Here is a 13,544-nt window from a genome sequence, read left to right as displayed (position 1 = left end):
GACAATACCAACGTTCAGGAGCGGCTTTTCTAGTCTTTCATTCGCACATTAGCTATATAATGCGTTATATCCGACAGCTATCAAACCGCTCGTAGAAGTTGGTATCGATAGCTCGACGTCACTGGACTGAACGTCCAAACGGAGTTTTGGGGAGTTACATATGGGACAATGAGAGCACCCCTGTGCACCCCCTATTTCTAAGAGTGAATGTATTCTTTATGCCCTGAAATACATTTCGGGACTTCATTTTCAAGTGTCTGACATTCACAGATCGCTTCATTCAGTCAATTCCATCGGTTAGTACCGGTGGCTTGAATGGGGAAGAAAAAAAAAACCGAGGGCAGAGACGGAGGTCTACAAAGAGATCACAGCCGCAGCCTTGTTATTAACCAGCGTTTTTCTTTTATATTTTCAGTTTGTGAGTTGTTTCTTAAGAATAACACGGATCCCTATCCTGGCCTGGATGAGTGCTGGTTCATGTTCCTGGCCTTTTGTGGCTATCCTGCGGCTGTCTACAGTAATACAAGTTGTTATACTGAAAGTAAAAAGTAATCCCTGGTGTACACAAGAAATCTGAAGGCACCCATCAAAAATCGCTCCAGGCCCTGACTGATAAATTCTAAAAATAAAATGTTTAATCTATAGTTCTAACAAGTTTTATGTCGAAAGATGCTTGCATTAATTAAGACTTGTTCTAGTATTACGCAAACATTTATTAAAACGTAATTTTTATGGTAAATAAAGTTTAGCCGATATATGTTTCATGTATTTGTAGTATGTGTACTTTGAAAACCTAATGCAGAAATACCACGAAAATCACGCCAGAGTAACACCTAACTTGGCCCTCATTTAGCAATTCGAGGGCCCTCCTTTGAACCTTAATGCGGAGACTGCGTCAAAAAGTGACGTCAAAAAGACGCCGGACTCAAATTGTCTCTGATTGAAGGATAGTCGGTAGGCCTCAAAGCAAGCTGCCTTGTTGTCTACCCACTATCCTTCCTTCAGAACCAAGCAGAGGTCGGCGTTCTGACGTCACAACAATCCCTGCAAAAGAAACAGACGAACCTACGTTCCGTATACCGTTTTGCTGCAATGCGCTAGTGCCAAAGTATTTTCTTTGACTTTTCTATTACTTTATTTATAGTTGCGAGAAAAATTGCTAAAGTGCCATACTTAAGCCGAAATTCCATGTATCAAAAGAATAGCGAGCAGTAAAACCTAATTTTCGCACCTGTTTTGTGCTATTTGGCCCAAGATTGCAATATTAAAACCAAACAACCAGTAGTGAAACATGAGTTTGGCACTTGTTCCGCGATTTAAGCGCAAAATTGTCAGATGACAGCGTCACCACTAGGCAGCGAAGCTTACCTTTGGCATGTTTGGTGATCTAATGCCCTAAAATACCCAGAAACAGGACAAAGGATGTCAAGTTTGGCTATACCTGGGCTTCTCCGGAATTTCGAAGGATTTAATTCTCAGAGATAAATGAAATTTCGGCTGAAGCATGTATTATTGTCTGCGAGTCATTTATGATAACTAGTTAAACCCGGTTTTACTTTCTTAATGTTACTCTCCACATTTTCATGTGATACATGATGTCACCTACCAGAGAGGTAATATGCAATTACGTAGAAGAAAACTAGGTCGTGTACCGGAGCAATGTGGTGAGTTGGGCCACTTGGTATTGAGACGATAAATTGAAGAACAACGCACAAACAACGTGACATGACGAAAGAGGCATAAAACACAAAAGAGCTAACTCGCAAATGGTACTTATAAGAGGAAGAGAAATACAACGTTAATACGATTTTGGCGATTCGGGCGTTACCGCCAGACAAATGGGGGTGGAGTTGACAGTATTCCTTCCTGTGTATTTAAAAAGTGCGAGGACTTGTTATCTCCAATTTCGACCTTGATCTTCAGGTCTGTAAAACACAGATAGTTTCCGACTTTATTCAAGTCTTCACTTATTGTTCCCACCTTCAAAGCTGGTTCACCGAAATGTGTCAGTAATTATCGTCCAATTTCACTAATTTGTTCGTTTTCATGAGGTATTCGAAAAGGCCACGCACTGTAACCTCAAGGAGTTTTTTTCTCGGCAAATAAGTTTGAAACAACATAGATTGATGCCTAAACGGAATTTGTGGGTTCCAAGCTAGGGCTCAAGCAACTGGTCGACACAATCTACTTTGATTTTAAAAAAAAGCATTTGAACTAGTCAACTGATCTCTCCTTGTTAAAAAAAAACCTTTCAACCTACGATCTCTCTTCACCACCTTGCAACTGGTTCGGAAGTTATTTGTATGACCGATGGGATTATATTACTAAAGAGGTATTCACACGAGGGAGAAATCCCGGGGATTTCTCCCCGGCACGCGCATCCCACGACGAAAACGTCAGGCTTTGCGATGTGCAAAAGCCTCGCGTTTTCATCTCGTGATGCGCGCGTGCCGGGTAGACATCCCCGGGATATCTTCCTGCGTGAATACCTTTTAACGGTGGAGTGCACTCAACTGCGTACCTTTCTAAAGTCGGGCGTCCTGCAAGGTTGTTGCTTATCGCCTTCGCTTTTTAACATATATGTGTACGATATTAGCGCTTATCACTCAGAAATATTACAATGTGTGGATGATGTTAAACGTTTTTGAACTATTACGCATTTGTCTGCCTCTGACAAACTGCTGCAGGATATTAACGCGCTGGAAGAGTGGTTCAAAATAAACAACGAAAATGACAACCCGGCAAAAACCAAACTAATATCTTTTTCGGAGAAAAATTTACAAACCACTTTTGCGTACTGTTTGAAGAAATGCTTGATTTGGTGCCTTTAAGTTCGACAGGATCTGGGCCTTTTCTTTTAGATAGTGAATGAAAATTTTCAGAGCACTTGACTGGTCTGAGCAATACGTGTTAGAGCACTGCACGGGCTAGAATTTCTAGGCCCGGCCCAACCTGTAGAGGCACAGCCCGGGCCCGGCCCCGAGCGCGACAAAATATTTAATTATTAGGCCCGACCCGACCCGGCACGTAAGAGAAACTGCCCGGGCCCGGCCCGAACCCGGCAGAATATTCAGACAGAAGCCTGAACCCGGCCCGAGCTTTGAGACTTTGTTTTTCAACATATGCCTGAGCCGGGCCCGAGCCGGACAGATTAAATACATGAGCGCGAAAAAGTGTGCAGGCTTCAACCTAAAAACTTTCTACGTATATAAAGCGAGCATGCTTGATTTAAATTTCTTTTACACTTGGGCAGAGCATTTTGGACACGATAAACTGACAAGATAAAATCGACGATGTATTTCCAAAAATACCGGTGAAATATGCACTGCATATATGATTTCGAAAGAAAAAATATGAACCCTTTCTCGAAGAGATATTGGACTTTCCATCGTTGAATTTGTTTTACAGAAAACTTTCCTCGCGACATGTTTTTGTAAAGAAACAATCGCAATCACGCTAGTGCATCTTCAAAAGACTGTGTGAGCATAAAATTTTATATGGTAGTTAGGTGATTTTTGGGGTCAAGCTCACGTTTTTCTTCTTTATTTTGTTATTTTGAAAAGCAGGGGAAAAAGACACTCATGCGGTATTCTGCGACTGAAGTGCCCTCCTTTTCTTGACGGCACTTTCCCACTATGCTCGTGTAGTCATATACGTTTCATTTTATCCACGGGAAAACTTTCCAAATGCAAAGCGTCTTTTTTTTTTCTTGAGTGGCGCCGTAGTGATTTTGCATTTCGCTTGTTTGTTTTCAGTGAACCTTAAACGGTCAATGAGCACACTTTTTGTTATCAACAATTTAGAATTTGCGACACACGACTTCCCAGCCACGGCCCGGGCCGGCCAGGGCCGGCACGCCCCGAAAAATGGTTTGTTCAAGCCCGGGCCTGCCCGGGGAGGAGAAAATGCATGCTACACGGCCCGAGCCCGGCCCGCGGGCCGGGCCGGGCTCGGGCATTCGGGCATTCGGGCTGGCTTGGGCCCGTGCAGTGCTTTAATACGTGCTACCGGACATTGGGCGCGATCACCAGAATGACTCGCCAGTTTAGGACTTATTACTGCTTCTTGCATGTTTATCGATCGCTCATCTTGCTTAAATAAAATTTCTCTAGCCTGGTATGGAATTCGTTGAGTAAGGCAAGCAACATGAAATTGAAAATATGCAAAAGAAGTTTGTTCGACTGCGTTAGGATAGTTATTTTATTCGGCGGAGTTATTTCAGTCATGAGCGACTATTGAAACTGTAAAACTTACAATAACTCTCCGAAAGGAGGCAGGCACGGGATTTCTTCTTTTTGCACGAACGCGTCCATGGTTTCGTTAATTGTCCACAACTAACCTGTTATGTTTCCACTTCCGTACCTAACGGAATTCTTTGATATCATCGTGCCTTCGTTTGCTCAGGGTCAAAAGGCATCCCAGGCAGCACACCAATGTTGGACCTACATTGGGCCAACAATGGCAAACGCTGGCTCCGGAGGTTGGTCCAACATTGGTATTCTGGCCGAGCGCAACTTCTTCCAATGTTGGCCCAGCCATTGGCACCAACGTTGGGCCATCGTTCAACCAATATTCCCGCCATCATTGGCACCAACGTTGGGCCATCGTTCAACCAACCTTCCAGCCGTCATTGGCGCCAACGTTGGGCCATCGTTCAACCAATGATCCAGCCATCATTGGCACCTTTTTTAGGCCATCGTTAAACCAATATTTCAGCCATCGTTGGCATCCACACTATGTCGACATAGTGTGGATGCCAACGATGGCTGAAATATTGGTTTAACGATGGCCTAAAATAGGTGCCAGTGATGGCTAATGATGGATAAGAAACAGGCCAGGGGTACTTAAAACCCAATGTTGGAATAACCAGGATTTAAACACATTGCCATCATTGCATGGCCAGCATTAAAGATATGGCATTAACACTGGGACATGCCAATGAATCAGCTTGACTGCAGATAACGGCCTATTCAATGATTGAACTTGTATACCAATGATGGCATAGCCATTGAATTAGTGTGAAAGCCAAAATTGGCATATTTCATTGGCATGTCAAAGTGTTAATGCCATATCTTTAATGCTGGCCATGCAATGATGGCAATGTGTTTAAATCCTGGTTATTCCAACATTGGGTTTTAAGAACCCCTGGCCTGTTTCTTATTAGCAGCCCACTGCAAGAAAAACATTCTGGGCACAAATGGCAAGGTCCTCCTATGCTTTGTCTGTGCACTATTTTATCTGGCGAGCAAATGACTATTTCAAGGTCAATTAATACTTTTTTCGGAACTTTAATTGAAAGGGGCTAGGGAGGAAGCTCAGCGGGGAGCCTATGCCTGGTCCTGGGGAAGGTCCTGGGGCGAGTCCTGGGGCTGGGGAGCCATTACGGCTTCCGAACGCCTCTTCCTGCAGCCTCCCCTGTCGCAAAACCCTGGCAGCCACTTCAGCACCATTTTTAAGCTGCCGATTCTTCAATTGTTAGCTTCGCACTGATGGCATCTACGAAAAGATCCAAAGGTCAAAGATCAGCGCTTTCAAACCCACATTGGTCTTAGTAAAGCACACTCCCAAGCAGCACTTCAACAAATGTTAAGGTTTGAGTGTCCCCTAAAAAGTCCCTCGCTCACGACTCTTCAGTCCTTGCGGCGTAGCACCCGTGGTAGCCGATGATCAGGGGTCTACGACGTCAGGGCCGAGGTCCGGACGTAGTGACGAGGCAGTTGACCGATGGCCGAAGGCTTGAATCAGGCCCCGTACGCCGGTGGCAGCCTATGACAAGGTGTCCGCCAAGGTCTGGGCCGAAGGACGTAGCGACGAGGCAGTTAAGCGTTGGCCGAAGGCCTGAGTCAGGCTCAGAACGTCTGTGGCACGGAGTGGCAGCGGGTGTTCAACTGCGCCACGCATGCAGTCTTGTCTACCTCCGGAAGGTTGGCGCCCGGACTGCGTGAGAAGTGGGTTGTGGGTCGGGCCTCTTGACGTCTGGTCGCGCCGACGGAGGTCCGGCCTGGTCGCGTCTGCACCGTCTTTTGTCAACCGCCCGAATCCCCTCTCGCGCTCCTCGCATGCCCCCACCTCGTCTTCTTTCTCGTCCTCTTCGGCTGGTCGCGGGATCACTCATCACACCAGACTAAAGCCTGGTTCAGACAGTTGCGTTTGACTGCGTTTTATACCCCTGTTACACGGGCACACTTAACTGCAGTTACGCTAAACAGCAATTAGCGCACAATACTTGCCGACAACATTCTGCGGCGATGCAGCCAGAGCTATGGGCGAACGTGCGCTTGAGCATCTTGAGCACCCATCAAAGCAGTGCACGCGCTCTCTTCGCTTATTTTGAAATAGCTGCCCGAGCGTATAGTGCGGCATCTGTGCTGCCACGTAACCGCAGTTAAAGCTGAGTTAACCGCGGTTAAGTGTGCCCGTGTAACAGGGGTATTACTGCGTTGCGGCAGCGAGAAACCAGGACATCCCTGCTGCTTATATCGCGTACAAGATGATTCTTTGAATTGGATTCCACGCTTCATACGAAGCACAGATGTGCCGGTGACTCGCTTTCGGTACTCGACGCAACGCAGTCAAACGCACTCAAACGCAAGTGTCTGAACCGGCCTAAGACAGGCAATTGGTGGCCAGCTTAAACCAATCGATTGCCAACTTTGGTAACCCGTTGGCTCTATTACAGCTTATATTTCTGAGGGCGTTGTCACTACCGTAGTCATTACTGCAGTTGCCGTATTTTGTACGCACGTTGAAGTCATTTTTGGGGCAAGCAGGCATAATGCTCAGCTTCTGCAGTTATAGACCTTTCCAATGTTTACAAATCCACAGCTCAGCGTGCGATCTCCACAGATCAGCGCGCGCGTGTGCGTCGCTTCGGAAAGCGAGCAAATCACGCGCGATATGCACGAACACTGAAAATGAAACCGGCCAGCAGCCCTTTTCTGGAAAGGTCTATATGTTGCGTGATAACCTTTCTTTGCAGATTGAAATGCGCATCAGCTTTATGTCACCTCCTACCTCAAACATAGGGTGTTCGAGATGTTAATTCAACGCAATTTTTTATTCGTGAAGACATGTAATTGCTTAATCAGTCGCTGGATATTTGTTTAAGGTTTTATTTTTTTGCTAAAATTATTAGTGCTTTTTATTTATTTTTTTAATTTTGTCCGGTTCAGTCTGAATTATAGGCCGCGTTTTGCGGCTCAGCAAAGCGGGTTGCCTTGAGATTTTTAAGATCACATACAGCTGACGATACACCCGTGTCCTAGGTTGGGAAGGCGGGTGGAAATTTCGGGGTTGAACCCTGCCCCCCCCCCCCCCCCCCCCTCTTTGGAAAGGTTTCCCGGCTGCGTCGCTAAATGGGCATAAGAGAAGAGGCACTATGCTTTTTGCCGTATAAACATATACACAAATCGAAGGAAGCGTGCATTTTGTATTTCGTGTGGAATTTACTAAGCATAACTATTAGTTTTGGGAAGACGTGTTTTAGTTATAGTCTGTGACAGGTGGTAGAAGCTCCTCCCATCTCTTTCCATATTTGTAGATCGAAAGATCAGGAGGAGTCGACCTCCTCCCCAGCGTTTATTTTTAACCTGTCACCGAACACGGTTTTTTTCTGCGTGGACGTTCAAACTTGCTACAGCTCGCAATGCATACAGCGTTCTAATTCAGTTGCTAACTTGCTCTGCGTGTGAAAACAGAAGAATCGTTCCTCCCGGAGGCATAGCTAGAGATTGTTCTCAACGTGCGCGATCAGCACATTAAAAGAACTAAGCCAATTATATATAACATTGGTAAGCCACTGGCTAAGACAGGCCAATGTTGCCCAGCCTAAGTCAGTCGATTACCAATGTCGGTAATTGATTGGCTTAAGCTGGCCAACATTGGCCTGTCTTAGCCAATCGATTACCAATGATGGCAACTCATTGGCTAACATAGACCAATGTTGGCCAGCCTAAGCCAATTGATTACCAATGTTCGTAACCAATTGGCTAAGACAGGCCAATGTTGGCCAACCTAAGCCAGCCAATAGCCAACGTTGCTAAGCCGTTGGCTGAGGTTGGCCAATGTTGGCCAGTCTAAACCAATCGATTGCCACCGTTGGTAAGCCATTGGCTGAGGTAGGCCAATGTTGGCCGGCCTAAGCCAATCGATTACCAACGTTGGTGAGCCGTTGGTCAAGTTAGGCCAACGTTGGCCAGTATATTCCACTGTACCACCAATACTGGTTCTGTGATTGCCACATTGGCCCAATATTGGACAATTGTTTGCCAATTAAATACCAATGTTGGCCCGACGTCGTGTGCTGTCTGGGATAAGACGCATGGATTGTATCCAGTAATCGTTTAATACGTCGGCTGTGATGAACAAGCAAGAGGTAGATATATATTTTCGCGAGTAAAGTTTACCATTCGATATCTGCTAAAACGTTTTCAATCAATGTTTTTCGTCTTATTCTTTAGCCAAAGCTGTTATGTATAAACACTTGTGAATTTTTCTTGCCTCAATTTTCGTGCCTCAACAAATTATACCCGGCCGTATGTAACTGCGGGTACTGTTTCATCGAATATGGTCTGTGCAATTTTATTTTATACTGAGTGCACATATTAAACATACGTCTCTAACGCTTCAAGTAATTTTTTTTTCGATTACGTTGTGTACAATCTTTTCTTTATATACAGTGACGTTACATTGTTTCTCCTAGAAACATTCTCCATCAATACGATATGGTATCTGACAAGTGGTGCACCCTTCCATAGACGCACAAGCTGTTTAGGTGCACCAGAAAAGTAAAATAAACAAATAAATAAATACAGAAAACGGAAACAAAAAGTACGAAGCACCACGTACAATACATTCACTCGATAAATATGTAGAAAACGAAATGAAATAATTAAAACAAAAACAATGTAAGGGCACACGTGCAGAGCAGATCACAGGGTCAGATAACGCTAAATCGTTAAACACGCTAACGAACTTCTCTTTCTAGCGAGCGCTTTGAACAATTAAAGAGGTGATGGAACATTTTTAGTAACTTCCGAAAATACCGCTTCGAACAAATTCGTGATATTGATGCCCTATGAAACGGCATTCATTTTTCACCACACGGAAAAGAAGACGCAGAAAAAAATTAAAGAAAAACGAGCAGAGTTCATTTCTCAGCTCGCACCCAGGACAAGCGGCCACGTGATCTGGAGCCGATTATATGCCGCCAATGTTAATCACAGCCACGCGCTTGGGTTGGCGAGGCACAGGAAACGCGCCGAGTTCCAGGTATTGTTATGGTTTTCCTATTGTCGTCATTGCAGCGATTGGACACGGGCCACTCACTACCTGAATGCTTCTCGGGCTATCGGTCATCACGAGTCCAAACCGAGTGTCACGCAGTGCTCGGGGTCCAATCTATGAGCGGCATTGAAATTTCGTCACTGAAGAATACTGCGATCCCCCAACTACGTCATCAAGATTGAAAGAAAACGCCCGCTTTTGTTTTTGAAATGACACCTCAACTAAAGCGTTTCTTGGTCAGTGGCGTTGCGAACGAGTATAGACCTTTTCAGGAAGCATTGCATGGGCGCCGCCATCTTGACGTCACGTGACCCTGCCGCCATAGCCGGCCTTCAGTTTCTCGCCGTCCCCCGCGTTGCGTGCTGCACAGGCCTTTACCGGAGCTTTGTTTTCGTGTTCTTTTACGTTCCGCGTTGAAATTGTGTGTTTTCTTTGGGTCGTTTAGATATTTCGGGCTTTCATTTAATCATTTGATATCTATAATTAAACACAGATCTTACATTTTCGTATTTATGAAATGGAATCGGACAGGGAATGGATCGACGATACTAGATTATGGCTTCAGAGACCATATCAGTTCATCCCATTCTAACGGTTTTTTTTTTTCGCTAATAAAGGGCAGTCCACACCATTGCGACATATGCAAATTTCAACTGACGCAGTAAGGCTATCCAGTCGTGCTTCTCGCTGCATGTGCGCGCTCGTTTCCGTAAAGCCGACCCGCATGTAAGCGATTTAGCGTGCGACGAGACGAGCGGTGGCGACAACGACGAGAGCCAGCGACGAGCGACGGAGATTTTCTACTGTCGCCCGTCGCGTTGCTCGGTTTTTGGGTTTCGAGAAAACGTCGCTCACCGTCTTGGTCACTTGCTCCAGTCGCTTCCATGCGGTTTGCCTCGTCGCGCGATTGACCGAGCGACAGCGAAGCGGTTCACCGTCGCTTGTCTCGTTGCTCGACAAATCGCTTGCATGCAGTTTATACTTAATATCGAGGCGCCAATGGTTCAATGTTGTGTGCTTGTAAATTAATTGAGTATAAACCGCATGTAAGCGATTTGGCGAGCGACGAGATAAGCGACGGTGACCCGCTTCGCTGTCGCTCGGTCAGTCGCGCGAGAGGCCAACCGCATGGAAGAGACGGAGCAAGCCACCAAGACGATGAGCGACGTTTCCTAGAAATCCCAAAACCGAGCGATACGACGGGCGAAAGTGAGAAATCTTCGTCGCTCGTCTCGTCGCACGCTAAATCGCTCACATGCGGGTCGGCTTTGCGGAAACGAGCGCGCACATGCAGTGAGAAGCACGACTGCGATAGCCTTACTGCGTCAGTTGAAATTTACATATGTCACAATGGTGTTCACTGCCCTTTATTAGCGAGAAAAACGTAAGAATGGGATCAACTTACATGGTCATTGAAGCCTCATAATCTTGTATCGTCTATCCATTCGCTGTCCGATTCCATTCCATAAATAAGAAAATAAAAGAGCTATGTCAAAATATAGATATCAAATGATTAAATGAAATTCCTAAATATCAAAAAGACCTAAAAAAAAATCTAAGATTTCTACGCGGAACGTAAAAGAAGAAGAAAATGAAGCTGTGGTAGGGGCCTGTAGAGCACACAACGCGGAGCAACGGCGAGAAACTGAAGGTCGGCTATGGCGGACCGGAAAGTGCGCGGAGGGCGCGCCGACTGGTGACAGCTCGAGTAACTGACTTGCTGAAAGCGTCTATACTTTGGACCAACAGGTGCCAGCAAGCTTGTGTAAAGTGAAAAAGATTCCAAGCGAATTTTGTTGCACGGCCCCTTTAATTGTTACCTGACCCAGTGAACTGCCCTGCAATGTGCCCTTATAGTTTTTTTTTTTTTTCTCAGTTTTGTTTTTAAATATTTATGGTGTAAATGTATTCTACGTGCTTCGTCATTTTATTTTCTGCTTTATGTAAGAATGTCGATTTCTCCTTCCACCCATAAATAACAGTTGCGTGTCAGCGCTTATGTGTTCTGTCTCTTTCGTGTTGTCCTGTCCTTTGGGCGCTGTTTTCCATTAGGCCGTGTAATGGTCCTACTTCTTTCGTACAGGGTCCGTAAAAGTGACCCAAATACAAAAGGCTAAGAGGCCTGACGAGGCACTTACCGAACATTATGTCATAACTATAGGTTCCGCCTTTCAGTTAAGTATCAATAATCCCCGAAAAGGTACGCCAGGAGCCTATAACCGAAATCGAGGAAAACCGAGAATCCCCGAGTTCAAACTGTCAATCATTGAACAAAAAAATTCACTTTCAATGAAAATAAAACTTATCTACAGCTTTATCTTTGGATTACCCAGTCCACAACCTCCTTCAACTGTCCACGAGGCTGCTTCTTTCTACGGGAAACACGCCCGTTCCCCTGTTTTATTCTCTTTTCGGTACCGGAAGAGTTTTAAAGTATTCTATTCAAGCCCGTGTTCACGGGAAATTGAAGAACCCCGTCAGTTTTATTCTTGGTTTCATTTTCTAAGCTCTTCTCGAGCGTTCTAGTACAATCGCATCGCGTGTTACTGTACACAATTTTTTAGTCAACGCGGAGTCGGTATAAACGAAGTTGTGACTGGCAACATCGCGACTGTCGCTCTTCTGTCGCCGACGCATGATGCGTGGAGCTGTGATCTTTATTTAGCAGGCACAATTTCGCCTAATCAAACATTCATTTCTCTTTCGGATTCATGTACCCCTTCATTTGTGACAATGTTAAGACGTTTTCCCACGAAACTTGGATTTTCCTTGTAAAAGGTAAAGAAGATTAAAAACATTTTAGGTTGGGTTCTTTTCTTATATTTATAAAACCAGTTAGGGGTTATTTTGTCGGGTATATCGGTTCCTGCCGTAATTACAGAACCTTACTCTTAAGACAGAAACATTATGCATTTATTTCTGATATCTTTGGATTGGTGTGTACTAAGGTTTTTTACGGGAAATGCGTAACTGTTGACGGTCAGTGATTCTATTCCGAATTATTGAAGAGTGTCGAAACGTTTACATTATCTTTAATCCGGCCGGCCGGCGTACCAGAAAAATGGTTTTCTTATATTTTTTTACGAACTAGTTCTTGACTAAATATTGCCACGCGCGTCTCCAAGCAAGCGCATCTGTGGCCAAATGGTCATTGTGCTCGGCTTCCACGCAAAGAGATGAGGTTCGATGTCTGGCTGCGGAATCACCTTGTTGTTGTTTCTGCAAAAGTCGCGTTGTGGTAAATTCGAGAACTTTGTTGCTCGTTCGAGGTATGAAGGTTCCACGCGCCAAGCCTTCTACGCATATTTTTCCAGAAGCCCACGCGCGGTATATAAGGGAGTCCTACCCGTGCCCACGCTAGCCTTTCTTATATTTTTGGGGGCGCAAGCTCGCTCCCTTAAACGTTTAGCTTTTTCCAGTCAATCGTCGCCTGCTCGGTTCTTATTTGTTACAATATCTGCTTCTAAGAAAGACATGTCAAGACATGCAATCAGGTCACTTTTTATTTTTATTTATTTAGTTTACGCTCTGGGCCAGAGGCATTGCAGAGGGGAGCGATGAAAAACAATGTTCAACAGCGAAAGTTTTATTTTTATCTCCTTTGCGATAACGTAATCTGCTACCCTATGGAAAACAATTATAAATGATTTGTGAAATAAACATACCAGAACTTAATTAAATTTATGTAATTTCTAATATAAATCTAGTTTTTTTACACGTACCATTATTCGTCCCCCCGTAGCAGAAGAGCCTTATTCCACATACGTAGATTACAACATATTGTGATGCTCGAATCTTCATGCTGTCCAAAAGTATACTTCTGATATCACTGACAACTTTTAGGAAAAAAGCTCTCTTCTGCATTTTTGTCTTTGAAGTAAACACTGAGGTCTTTTGACTCTGCATAAGCTTTGTCATAAAGATAGTCTATTCTAGTAGGAAGGTTCGCTTTCCTACAAGTGTCAAACTGTGCAGAGTGTGTACATCTCTAATACCCCATCTGCTACTGCTAACCCGAGACATTTTAGAAGCGCTTTGGGTATTTTAAAAAGAGCATGCTGAAATGCATCTTCTCACTGCAAAAATTATTTATCTGAGTGTAGAACTCGAACCTTATTTCGTATGCCCTAATTACAAAAGAATGCCATGCTTTAACATTTCACGCGTCCAGATGGTTTCGCACACAATCCTTAACATATTCCAGGCAAAGTGCTCTCTCGCCTTACTCTTTAGCCCATCCAGAGTAATACTTAAAGTCT

This window comes from Ixodes scapularis, unplaced genomic scaffold (genome assembly GCF_016920785.2).
Source record: "Ixodes scapularis isolate PalLabHiFi unplaced genomic scaffold, ASM1692078v2 PGA_scaffold6__148_contigs__length_123643588, whole genome shotgun sequence".
Taxonomy (NCBI): Eukaryota; Metazoa; Arthropoda; class Arachnida; order Ixodida; family Ixodidae; genus Ixodes; species Ixodes scapularis.
The sequence above is the reverse complement of the archived record's forward strand: the minus strand, read 5'-3'. Positions refer to the sequence as shown.